Source organism: Trachymyrmex septentrionalis, unplaced genomic scaffold (genome assembly GCF_001594115.1).
Source record: "Trachymyrmex septentrionalis isolate Tsep2-gDNA-1 unplaced genomic scaffold, Tsep1.0 scaffold40, whole genome shotgun sequence".
Taxonomy (NCBI): Eukaryota; Metazoa; Arthropoda; class Insecta; order Hymenoptera; family Formicidae; genus Trachymyrmex; species Trachymyrmex septentrionalis.
The window spans coordinates 3,091,055-3,103,160 of record NW_017305569.1 but is presented as its reverse complement, the minus strand read 5'-3'; the positions used below and the strand labels follow the sequence as shown (position 1 = coordinate 3,103,160).

At 36.6% G+C, this 12,106-nt stretch overlaps 1 protein-coding gene across 7 annotated transcripts in view; it reads right to left on the bottom strand.

The window, feature by feature from the left end:
* The window catches only part of LOC108751099 (tensin-1), a 201,708-nt gene that overhangs the window by 84,003 nt on the left and 105,599 nt on the right, over positions 1-12,106 (bottom strand). The window contains exon 1 of one of the 7 annotated variants that reach the window (XM_018491073.1): positions 1,664-1,913. The exons of the other annotated variants lie outside the window; for them this stretch is intronic. The gene's annotated coding sequence lies outside the window, so the exon portion shown is untranslated. Of the gene's footprint in view, positions 1-1,663; positions 1,914-12,106 lie in introns of those variants that run through there. 7 annotated transcript variants of the gene reach the window in all.

The following is a 12,106-nucleotide window of genomic DNA, read 5'->3' as shown; positions in this document are numbered from 1 at the left end:
GAGAGAGAGAGAGAGAGAGAGAGAGAGAGAGAGAGAGAGAGAGAATTTCAATAAATTATGCAACGGGAAACATTTTGCAATCGGAACTGCATTATTATCATTGTTATTATCGCTATTATCTCCATTATGCAGTGGCAGGTAATACCATTTATGACGTAAGATAAGCAAACAATCATCGCTCTCACGATCATTGCTACTAACTTATGCTACGTGTTTCTGAAACACGTGAGAATGATCACGCGTACAGCAGGCATGAATAAAGAAGCCTTTATACTTTTTCTTTATATGAGATACTATCATAACAAAGTTCTCGCTTTTTCAGAAATGTAAAATGAACAAACGTATTCAGTCTCATGGTGTACAATTCTATTTGGAAAATTAAGCACATTAAGTTCTAAGTTATAAGTAATTAAATTAATAACGAGACAGAAAGAGACAAAAATTAATTTAATTTTCTTGTATAATTTATCTTTTATGCATTATAATAAATAATAAATTTAATAATAAAGTTATAACAAAAATATTGTTCATTTTTCTCATAAAATCGCTAATGTTATTATCAAATAGAAATTTGTTGGATACGATAATAGTTATTGCCATTCAAAATTTTGAGATTCCCGACTTTGGTACATCAAATAATACGGACCGATCTCACGCTCCATATATACTTATTAATCGCGCGAGACATTGCTATATCTCTTAATTATTAATTTAGGAAAAAAGTCAACGTTTTAAATAACAAGGTTAAATGTTGCTCTCGTTTATAATTAAATTTCGATGCGCGAAACACAAGTTTCATGGACCAATAACTTCCACGTAGGATAATAACGTCTCTCAACAGTAATTCAAGATCGTCAACGCCCACGCGTCTGTTACGCATCAGCATTGAAGTATGGCTGAATGCATAATTCTGTCGGACGATAACCAGCCAGATATAATCGGATTACACTTTTTTTTGATTTGCCAGTTTCAACCACAATTTATCTCATAACGGACATACAAATGTTTATATAATTATATCGCCCTTTGCACTTTACGTCATAACATGCGCAATCAGGCGACATATACATATGTCTGGCGGCGTTTTTATTGCATACAAAAAATCGATATGCGATTCAACCGAGACATTTGAGTGAGCACAACCCGACAATAACATTTGTAAGAAACTTATTAATATGCGCTTTTAAGCTTAGAAACTTTACACCGAGAATGTGATATATAATATTATTCGGTCCAAATGCACACAAATCGATATGCAAGGTAAATAGGATGGACAATTACCGAATGGAAATGAGTATCGAAATCCCTCTACCATCAATATAAACTCTCGAAATCTTTTATTCATTTTAGAGATGCAGGTGCATCAAATTGATTTTGCTTAAAAGAAATCCAGTATTAAAAAATTGTTTTAGATAATGCGCATTTAATCACCATTGACTGTTCCCGATTTGCAAATTTTCTATTATATCATTAATGTAAAATAATACATAATTTATTGGATAGATAAAATGTTAACAGTAATTATCGAGATATTTTTATCTGTAGTCCATTTTCTTTTTATTTAAGCTGACATTAAATGATATAAATATTTCAAAACACAGATGACTTTATAACAAATTAAAAATAACTATAAAAGGAGATATAACTAAAAATCTCTAAATACTCCAAAATTCTCATCTCGCAAACTCCGCATAGCTTTAAAAAAAACCCTTTATTTCCAGCGTAACTCACTCTCGCGTACACAACACTTTGAACCATTGAATTTCACAAATTTATTCACAAACACTAATTCCATCAACAAGATATGAACTCTACGTCGGGACAAGATAAGAGAACAATTTGATCCAGAGAAATGTTTCTTCGAGAGGTAAAATGTTAAAAGAAATTGTATCGAATAAAAAATCCCTTCGATTTGCTACAAACACTGTTCTTTGTCAAGAATTCTTTCAGGATCTTGTATCTCCCTATCCCTATCCGTATTTCTCACGCGCGCTCGCGTACGTGCGCTCACACGTGTGCACGTACGCCGACTGGCCGCTGTGAGCTGTTGTGCGCACACGGCGAGTCGCGGGTGTCGCGGCACTCACGGATCACGATCCACGACTCACGAGTCACCGAGAGACGTGCGTCGCATGTGCCGTTCGCCCGTGAGCACCTCGGCGTGCTCTTCGTCTTCGCCCGTGCTTCGTACCGACATCGTAAAACCGCTCACCGAGAGAGCGGGAACTGGGGATCGACCGGCAGAGACCGCAAAGGGGATTTCTGCTACGGCTGCAACGGCTGGAGTTTACTACCCCCGCTTGCGTAACCAATGTTCACGATATGCAAGGATATGACGGATTGAGAAGGGGAGGTTTCCCATTTCCCGTTCAGCTGGAAGTAAAAAAGATGCCTCGCAGTAGCGATATCAGAATACGCGAAGCGAAGCGTTGAAACCTTTTTCCAATCTCGGACGTTCTCCGTTATTCGCGAGCGATGTGAACAGAGTGATCGATCGGGCGCAATCGGTTGATGTAAATATATTTCGGAGACCGGTGGACAGATGTATGTTTTGACGAACGAAATAAATTCAATACCGACGAAGATAATATTTGATCGAAATACAACGAGCGTAAGGTTGAATGTTTGGAAATTGTTTATAACAAAAAAAAAACGGAAAAAGAAGAACTTTCCTTCCTATTACGTTTTATATAGAAATGATCTAATTTTGCTAGAAAACAACTAGGTAGGTTCTATAAATAATGCTCACTGTGGTTGCTGTTGCATGATTCACTGAACATCCGGCATGATAGCTATAGATCATATTCGATTAATTTTCTTCTGGTGGGTTGAACGTGGACACGCAAGCAAACTGGCATATAGTCGATTAAATAATAACTCTTTAAAAAGTTCAATTAATTTTGGTTATTGCAAAAATAAAATGATATTATTATTATTATTATATATTATTTTCACAATACCATTATTGTTACGTTTTCATTTGATAAAAAGTTATATTCGGACAGAACAGTTACAAAAATAACTTGAACAGTCTGGTAGACTTATCGCAGCAATTTATTTTATCTTTAAATTTAGGGTATTACCCACTTCTATATATTAAGGCAGTAATTATGATAATAATTGTTATCCACATACGCCATATACATAATATTTAATTTGAGATCGAAAGATAGACAGTCGCAAATGTGTTAGTAAAGTTTACCGCAACGATGGCGGCGAAGGCCGCGCATTTATGTTTGCGTATTCAATAAGAACATTTGACGCAGCTGTACCGAGATAAATTACAACAGCGTATCTGGCAGCAAAAACGTATCTTCATTTACTATTAAACAGCATTACTATTTCAGTATCTTTCAACTTTACGAAGTCGCTGAAGTTACACTGTGAACTTGAAACCGACAATATCTGTGGTCAGAAATAATCTAATTAGATATAATCTATTTTTGCATTTTAAATCAATGCTGTCTTTATTCATTATGGCGCAAAATATCTACCTTTGGTAGTATTCCTTAATCTTCAATGGCACATCAAAAGTAAAACCTATTTTAGTATGATAATTTTAAGTATTCAAAATGTGTTAAATATGCATTTGGTTGAGAATTTTTTTGACAAGCATAGCTTTTGATATTTTCAATATTTTAAAATATTTTCAAAAATTCACGAGAATGAAATTGCGAAAGATTTTACAAATATACGGAAACACAATTGACATGTTTCGAAGCATTATTGAAATTTACAAAACTGTGAAGTATGGCATTAATGTTTGTCGCGGCGCAATATGTATGTAGCTTTTGTGCTTACGTAACGAAACGGATGTGTGATTCGTCGCACGTTAAAGTGCGACAACGACGATATCGGCGCAGATAACAGTCAGAAGTATTATAGGTGTCGCGAGTGATCCCGCCGTGATCGCAATCTTAAACAATCCGAGTTAATTAGAGCTGGATCAGTCCGTCCTAATTCGGTGTTTAATTAATCCGTTTATCGACGCGGCTAATCTCGCGTACCGGCTTCATACGTATGAGCGTCACGTGCACGACCGAACAATGAGTCTATTACGGCAAATATAGGATTTCCTGATCGCGACTATTGCACCTCATTGAAGCTTCACTCATAACGAACAGAAAGTCGCTAAATATATTTTATCTGATAAGAAAAACTAGGACTCTGCGTCATAACATTTCGAACGATTAACGTGACTCGCTGTCTTATCTGCTTCAATTAGTTTCTTCGAGCGGAAACGACGATATCTATCTAAGTCGCAGGACAGGACATAAAAATCGAATTAAACAATAAGTCGCGAATATTGCACTTTGTCGTTTGCAATTAGTCACGACGAACTTCGAGTCAAAGTACATGGCATGAGTAATGGCACAAACCTGACTCTCTGTGATGCAAAAGTATAATTAATAAAGATAGCATCGTGCGTGTAGCTAATGGAATACAAGTCGGATAAAACATAAAAGATTAAAATGCTCAGGCGAAACTGTCTTCAACTCGCTTATTTTACATACAGCACTCTCGCAGATATCACAGTACGTAAAAGTGAACCAGGAGGAGAAAACCCGTAATGCGAGGGCTTAAAACAACCGAGATTTCCGTCAAGATTTCAACGATCTGTCAGCGGAGAGCAAGCTGAAGAGCTGAGGAGCACTGTGTGGTGAACGGCGAAGAGAACATTGGAGAACGTGGGCACGACGCCCACGCCGCGCCGCGTACGTAATAAAAAGTTCGCAGGATATTCCCTACGCGGAAAAGGAGCACCGCACATCCTACGCCGTACCGCGCCGGTACCTACGGTAACGCGAGGTCGTTTGCATGACATGAGATTTGCACGTGCGCTCGTTTCTTCGCGTGCAAACGGGGAGGATTCGAGGAGAACTAGTCCTCCATTGACGACAGCGTGTCGGTACCGAGCGGTCGGTGCAAGGACGGCGAACAATGGAGCCGCGAGGAGGAAGAAGATCTGAGTTATGAGACGTCGCATAATTGCACGCCGATTGGCCCCGCCGTGGAATGCAATTTGTCTCCCGGCATACACAGCGGCCGTGTATTTGCGAAAGTAATTAAGATGCACGCCACGCGAGACGAGGTCGCATCGGCTCGTAGTTACTGCTGATTGCGCCTGAGTTGCGTCATTCCAAAATGCTTTCAACTTGCACGCTAGACGGACGCTTTAATTAATCGAGAATTTTGTTCAAGTGCACGGACATTGTCTACTCTGACCTCGATTAAAATGTTCACAGAAAATAATTGACTAACGACACAATAAGTAAATATTAACTGAAAAGAAACGTTAATATTATAATATTAATATTCATACTCTTAACGATGTAACTATTACGTAATATACGTGTCATGTTATATTTGTATTGTTCAGAATGAAATTATAATATTGATGTTACGTTATTATATTAGTTGGGGTTTACTGGGTACGAAGTAAAACGAAGATCTAGATCTAAGTTTTACACTAGAATTGCAGAACAGACGAAAAGATTTAAAAAAAAAAACATTTCTTTCTCTTTAATCTTATATATCTTAATTTTATATATTCCGATATTTTACGAAATTATTAGGGATTAATGCGGCGAAATAAAATAAGAATATTAGAGGTATATTTAAATAAGCGTCTTATGTTTTTCACATAATTGAATTGTCTCACAGCAATTGTTAAAACTGTAGTTTCAAGTCGAAGATAAGTAAGACTATCATCTCTGTCCCTCGCAGATCGCAGTATCTTCCCCCCCGACGTATCGTCCCGGTTGTTAAGTCGCTATATCGCGCGTCATAAAGTTGAGCAGCAGCGTTTTCACAAACGTTATCGCCGCCACGTGGTGCAAAAGGTGCGTGCGAAGCCGAGTGTTATTATGGCTCAAGTTTTAATGGCTCCGTCGAGCTGCTCGCGTATCAGCAGTGTGATACAACGACGGTGTCACGCAATCGTTCGGCAAATAATCCGCGTCATGTCGTATTATGTTATGTGCAGTTACCGTAAGCTGTTTTATATTTTCTACCAACGGTCTAACAAAATGTGTATTTTTTAAATCAGAATTGTGTACGTATTTCTAGCTATTAACCCAGAAATAGTTGTCTGATTTCGTTTTTTTACATAAACGATCACACGTGTGAGATATTTTCATATCTAAACTAAAATGGTTATCATTAACAATATGATATTATTTATTTGGTTTTTCGATTTATCAGTATTTGAAATTATGAATTTAGATTTGACAATTTTTTGAAAGAGTAGAAATCACACGAATATTAAACGGAATTAGCACGTTAAATAATTTATTGTGACAGCATTTCTAAAAAATATTTTTATTAATGTATTAATTTTTTATTGCAAATTTTCGATATTTAAAGATTTGTAAAGAATAACGATTGAAAAATATGTTAAACAATATTCATACAAAACAGTATTTTAAAATAATTCATATTTTTTCGCCGGTGGAACATGAAAATATCTCAGATGACAATTTCCAGGTTAAATTCTTCAAACTAAGGTTATCAATTTTAACACCGTTTTGAAATTTCTAAATATTAAAATTTTTTATTTTGCCAGATGTACAACTATATTTATATCATAACCAATCCCAAATTCTGCTATTTATTAATTCATAATAATAATAATTTACGCTCATAGTGTTCTCCTCTGGGAGATGCCCGCTCAACTCGATATCTCGAAGGTCGAAGGAAAGGTAAACCAGAAGTTACTGCCAGGCGTACTGGGTAGTGGGCACTTGAAGCAGCACTCTCCCACCGATCGGCCTAGCCGGTCAAGCAGCCACCCACTTTAGCCAACCACCCACGTGGGTACATAAGCAATGCGCACACAGTTCCGTAGTGTGTTTGCATTCCTTCCCCTACGATGTCGTCCGGTCGGCCACTCAAGAGTGTACCAGCGTGTGGGTACGAAGAAGAGAAGAAGAAGAAGAAGAAAAAACCGGAATGTCGCGAAGTCGTCGTAGAAATTATTGCTTCCAGTTATTGCCGTCGCTACCAGAATATTTTTCAACGAGCGAATGGCTTTCTCGCGTCCCCGGTACGTATTACACAAATACGCGTGAACGAATGAATGCTGGTTTCCCTTAGCATAAATATTTTAGATAGTCACTGATGACAACGTTTACGTGAAATATTAAGAAGTAAATTTTGATGTTTCTTGAGAAAGGCACGGTAATGCGTATTATGTGTAGGAAATGGATGTGTTAGATATTTAACGAATTCATCCCAAGACGCACACGAAGAGAGGAAGTTTCTACAAAACTCTATTCCCAGAAGAATATACGAAGTGTACCAAAAGTTCCAATAGAGTGAAAAGAGCAACAAGTTTTCATAAAATTTCCTCACGAAATTCTGCGATATCTTACTCTTTCAAACTTCTTCGTAGCTGGGGACATGAATTTTATTAAATAGAAAGTGGATATGCACTTCCTTTAACTTGACAACGTTACAAGAGCCTTTCTGCTTTTCTTACTTGAAGTTACATGAAAGATGTTTCAGAAAACTCACGAAATTGTTTCCAAAGAGAGAATCAATCATATTGAATCTTATATAAGACCCTTACTGCAGTCTCTCTATGTCTTCCGCAATAGTGAATAGCTCCAACGTCCTGTGCAGAGCAGATCGTAACTCGATTCAGGATTAACTTTCCTGTCGATCGATAAACGACCCCTGCATAGAACACCGTGCAAACAGTGATTGTAAAACAATGATTCTACAACATCCGGTCGATCCGAAAGCGAATGATAAGCTTCGTCTCTCTCTTTAATCAACACAGTCAAAGACGACTACTAATTAGAACAAGCATCGACGCGGAATGAATGGACGTCCGACAATGTAGACGATTCCTTATCTTCTAGTAGTACTACGAAGTCTTTCCGTGTTTACTCTCGATAAGCCGTCGATCGATAAGGGGAGTTACGCCGATGCCGATCGTTTCACTGACCCATATACGCGCGCGCACGGAAGTTACGTGATGACTGACGAATATACATCGGACTCCATTGGCAATCGTTTCGATTTCTAAAAAGTCTGAAATTTGAGAATACGTTTTAAATTTACAAATAATCGATTGTCCAACCAATCCACTTATTGCGAGATAATAATAAGACATTTATGATCATTCTCTCTAAACTCATACGCTCTGCGTCGAACATGCGTTTGTATAATCTGTTTTTCGATTAAGCCTACATAAAATTAGTCTGACTGCGGAATAATGAAACAATACTCGTATCAGAATGCTATAATTCCGATTCGCAAAGCTTGCAGTTCTTATTTTTATCCTAGGATGCGGCAAAATAATATTTAGAATACACTACAGGTTTGCAACTTCTTTCTGTCAAAGAGTATATATAATATACTAATTTAATAAATGACTAGTAATATGATGAAAATGGAAGAATTTAAAAACATAAAATGTCTTGTATTAACGTGATTACTATGTAAATACTTTACTGTAAATTACAGAACGTATGCTAACTTCAAAGCATTCTGCTTTTCATCACCGTTCTGAAGCACTCATCAATGCAAGAGCACTTTGTTTCAGCATGTTAAAGTGTCTTGAATATATATGCGGTATATCGAGAGGAAGCGACAGAAGAAAGCTTTCAATTACACTTGACGGCCAACAAATTGTTGGAGTACCAGTCACAAAGATGCTTTTACCGAAGGACCAATTTACCGGATGTCTATATTGCTTTATTATACACATTAATTCGTTACAATATTTATGTTAAATGTTGACAAATTTTAATAAAATTGAATAAAATTTTTATAAAATGTTTAGAAATTTTTATATATATTTAATTCTTCTACATGCATTACTATTATATCATACAAAAAATATTTCGCGTTTTACTGTGTTAAAACTTATAATAGAAATGTTCAGTGTGAAAGATGCTTAAAATCGGACCAACGTAGGATAAGATTGGTGGCCGAACAAGGGGAGATGAGGAAGGACGAAGGGATGAGGCCAGTTGAGGTTATTCGCCGATGTTGTGGTAGCCACAGTTTCAAGGTCGCCGAGATTACGACGAGGACGTGATCGTTGGGCCAATCAAAAACACACTATTACGCTGTTTTTTAAAAAATATTTCATACATTATTTTTACATGACATTTTATTCATACATATGCTTTAAGAGCTATAAATTATAATGAGAATATGAAAGTGACAAACACACGTTTTCTTGCTTCAACAGTGACATAATTAAAAAAATTATTTTTCAGAAAATGGAAAAAATCATTTTTCAACTTGATAGAAAATTATTGGTTAATCAAATAATATCAGTAAAATGAATACATTCTCAACATCAAATATTTAATTCTTAAAAAAAAATTTTTTTTAAGTTGTAACGATTTTAAAAGTAATTTACTTCTGATGATTGATAGGATAACGTTTAACTCATTCATGATAATAATTTAAAAATCATATTTTTTTTTAGTTGTGTTACTTTTAAAACGAGAGAGTCATATGACTTTATCCAGTTAATTTTTTATACAAATAAAATGCTTTATTAAGTACAAAAAAATTATCATTTTAATTTAGAAGTTGCCCTAACATATCTTATATAACCTAATTCATATAATATCATACAAATAATACAAATAATACAAGAGAAACGCATGGGATTTCTAGGAAATTCTTCTAATAATGTATAAATCATAGTAGCATAGTATTATGTAGCGCTACAAATTTCTCTATAAAATAAATAACGTAAGATTTTTTTAGTAATTACGGGAGATTTTCTTTTTATCGTATCGGAATTATGTAGACTGTAGAGAATTTCTCACATCAGATATTGCACGATAATGTTCGGGTTACGTTCTGCGAGCGGCAGGTATCGTGTTACTTAAAAATCACTTAACACGACGTAGGTACAAGCCTGAAATATTTGCATATACCGCGCCAAACGTGCCTCCAAACTCGCCGTTTCTCATCTTCGGCTGTGAGGGCCGGGATTGCGACCGGATCCGCGCGGACAACGCCGATTTAATGATCTAATATTATCGTTGACAGTTTGGAAGGGAGAAGAAGAGGGAGAGATGAAATTAGCATAACTGGCCGAGAAAGATGAAAACAAAAGTGGACAAATCGCGTCGCGTTGATCGCTGGGAAACCGCGCGTTGCGGCGTCGTGTAGCAAATAAGCTTCGTTATCTTGCGAGATCTCGCATTGGATATCGTGTCTCTTCTTAATTGGCGGGAACGAACAGGACCGAAGAGATTCTCGTACCTCGACATGAAATTTCTCGCCTTTAGCCGCGGATCATTACGGCGGAAGCTCGACAATTAATTATTTTTTTTGAAAAACTACCGCCCTGCTACACCAGTCCTCGCACTATTATTTATCTCACTACTTATGTATGTGAAGAATTTACTAAAGTATAAAAGCTTAAATATATATATGTATGTATTCCATGACGATAATTTCTCTCGTACTCTCTTTATGCATTATGTTAATATATTTCATTAAAAATATTTAAGTAAAAAATACGTTTAATATCAAATCGTGTGTACCAACAGTTAAACAGTTTTGAAAAATGTGGCGCTCACTAAAATTTCCGATCAGGGAGGAAAAGACCCAAGAGACTCGTCAGAGATAACAAACAAGATCATCCTTATGATAGACTCAAAGTATGCAATTTCTAAAACACCCTGCATGTAACTTGCATCATTTCCTCTCTCGAAGACATGACGAATCGCGTGTGTGCATGCACGCGAGAAATCCCCGATAACATAATAGCAGTAAGTAAACGATAATGACAAGAGGTAATTCCTATCATACTGTTACAGACGAAGCCACACTTAACTGGAGTACACACGACTTAATTGCATGCATCTCGGTCTAATACATGCAAGTATCTCTCTTGTAATTACGCGTGTGAGAGCCGACGCCGCGGCATCGGATGCATCCCGCACGGTGTCGATCATTAGCCGTCATAAAAGTCCATAGCGCTCGAATGATTGCCGCCTGATTTACTAGCGTTAAATACTGGGCTTACACCCGACAGTCGTAAAATGCCGAAGAGGGCGGTTGACGACTTCTTCGGTGATGCAAGATGAATAAGAGTTAAGCGCGCCCACGCGTCTTCTTCCCTTTATAAGAGCGCTTCTATCCCACTGGATGCCACCTTCGATTCGTAAGCGTGTTAAAGTACCGTAAACTTGAAAGGCGAAAAGTATTCAACGGCATAGAAAAAGGCAGGAGACAGCAGCGTGACTTTCTCTTCCGCCTGGTGTTAAGTACTGCACTGACCGCGACGGAACAAATGTCGTACTATGTACTATCACCAGGTGGTTCCCCTGGTATCGTAGAAGCTTTATACGCAATCTTACATCGCCATGGCACTGTTCAAGTATGGAATCTTAGCGGTTTTGCAAGACGACAGCTTGGGCTAGAGCAACTCCAGAGCTGTTAGTTCAGCTAGAACGAGTTAAGCTGGAACTATGCTCTACCCATGGACGTAAATTAAGAGAAGGATTTAAAGGATAATTCTCTCCCCGAAACATTTCTTCATTTTTAATTATAAAAAATACAACTTTACCTTCTCTTCTCCGTTCCATTTATTACACCCATTTTTCTTTCTATTTAACTTTATTTTAATATCATATTTTTCATAATACTTAGCAATTAGTTTCCCATACGCGAGATATTTCTATGCTTTTTACTGAATTTTTAAAATGTTATTTCCTAGAAAGATTATCATGAATATGCATAATTTATTAACGCAAAAATGATTGTTTATGTGACAAGAAAATTGATATAAACGTGGCTCTATCTGTAACAAGTAATTTAATGTTTTATACTAAATTAAAATAAAAACAAATATTATAACTGTATATATTAAAAAACACTATAATTCCGATATAGTACAAGTTTCGGTGGTCATTTTTGAAGTGTGACTAAAATCTACTTCAGCGATCCTCTTAGAAATTTGTTAGCGTTAAGTCTGTCTATAAGTTCATGGTCTAATTTTCAGACTTCTCTTGAGCGCAATATACACTGTTGTTGCAGAGAATAGTGTTGTTAAAGCGAAGAGTACCTACAGCAATTACACATAATAGCATGAGATTATGTAAAATCATTTCAATAACCTTTA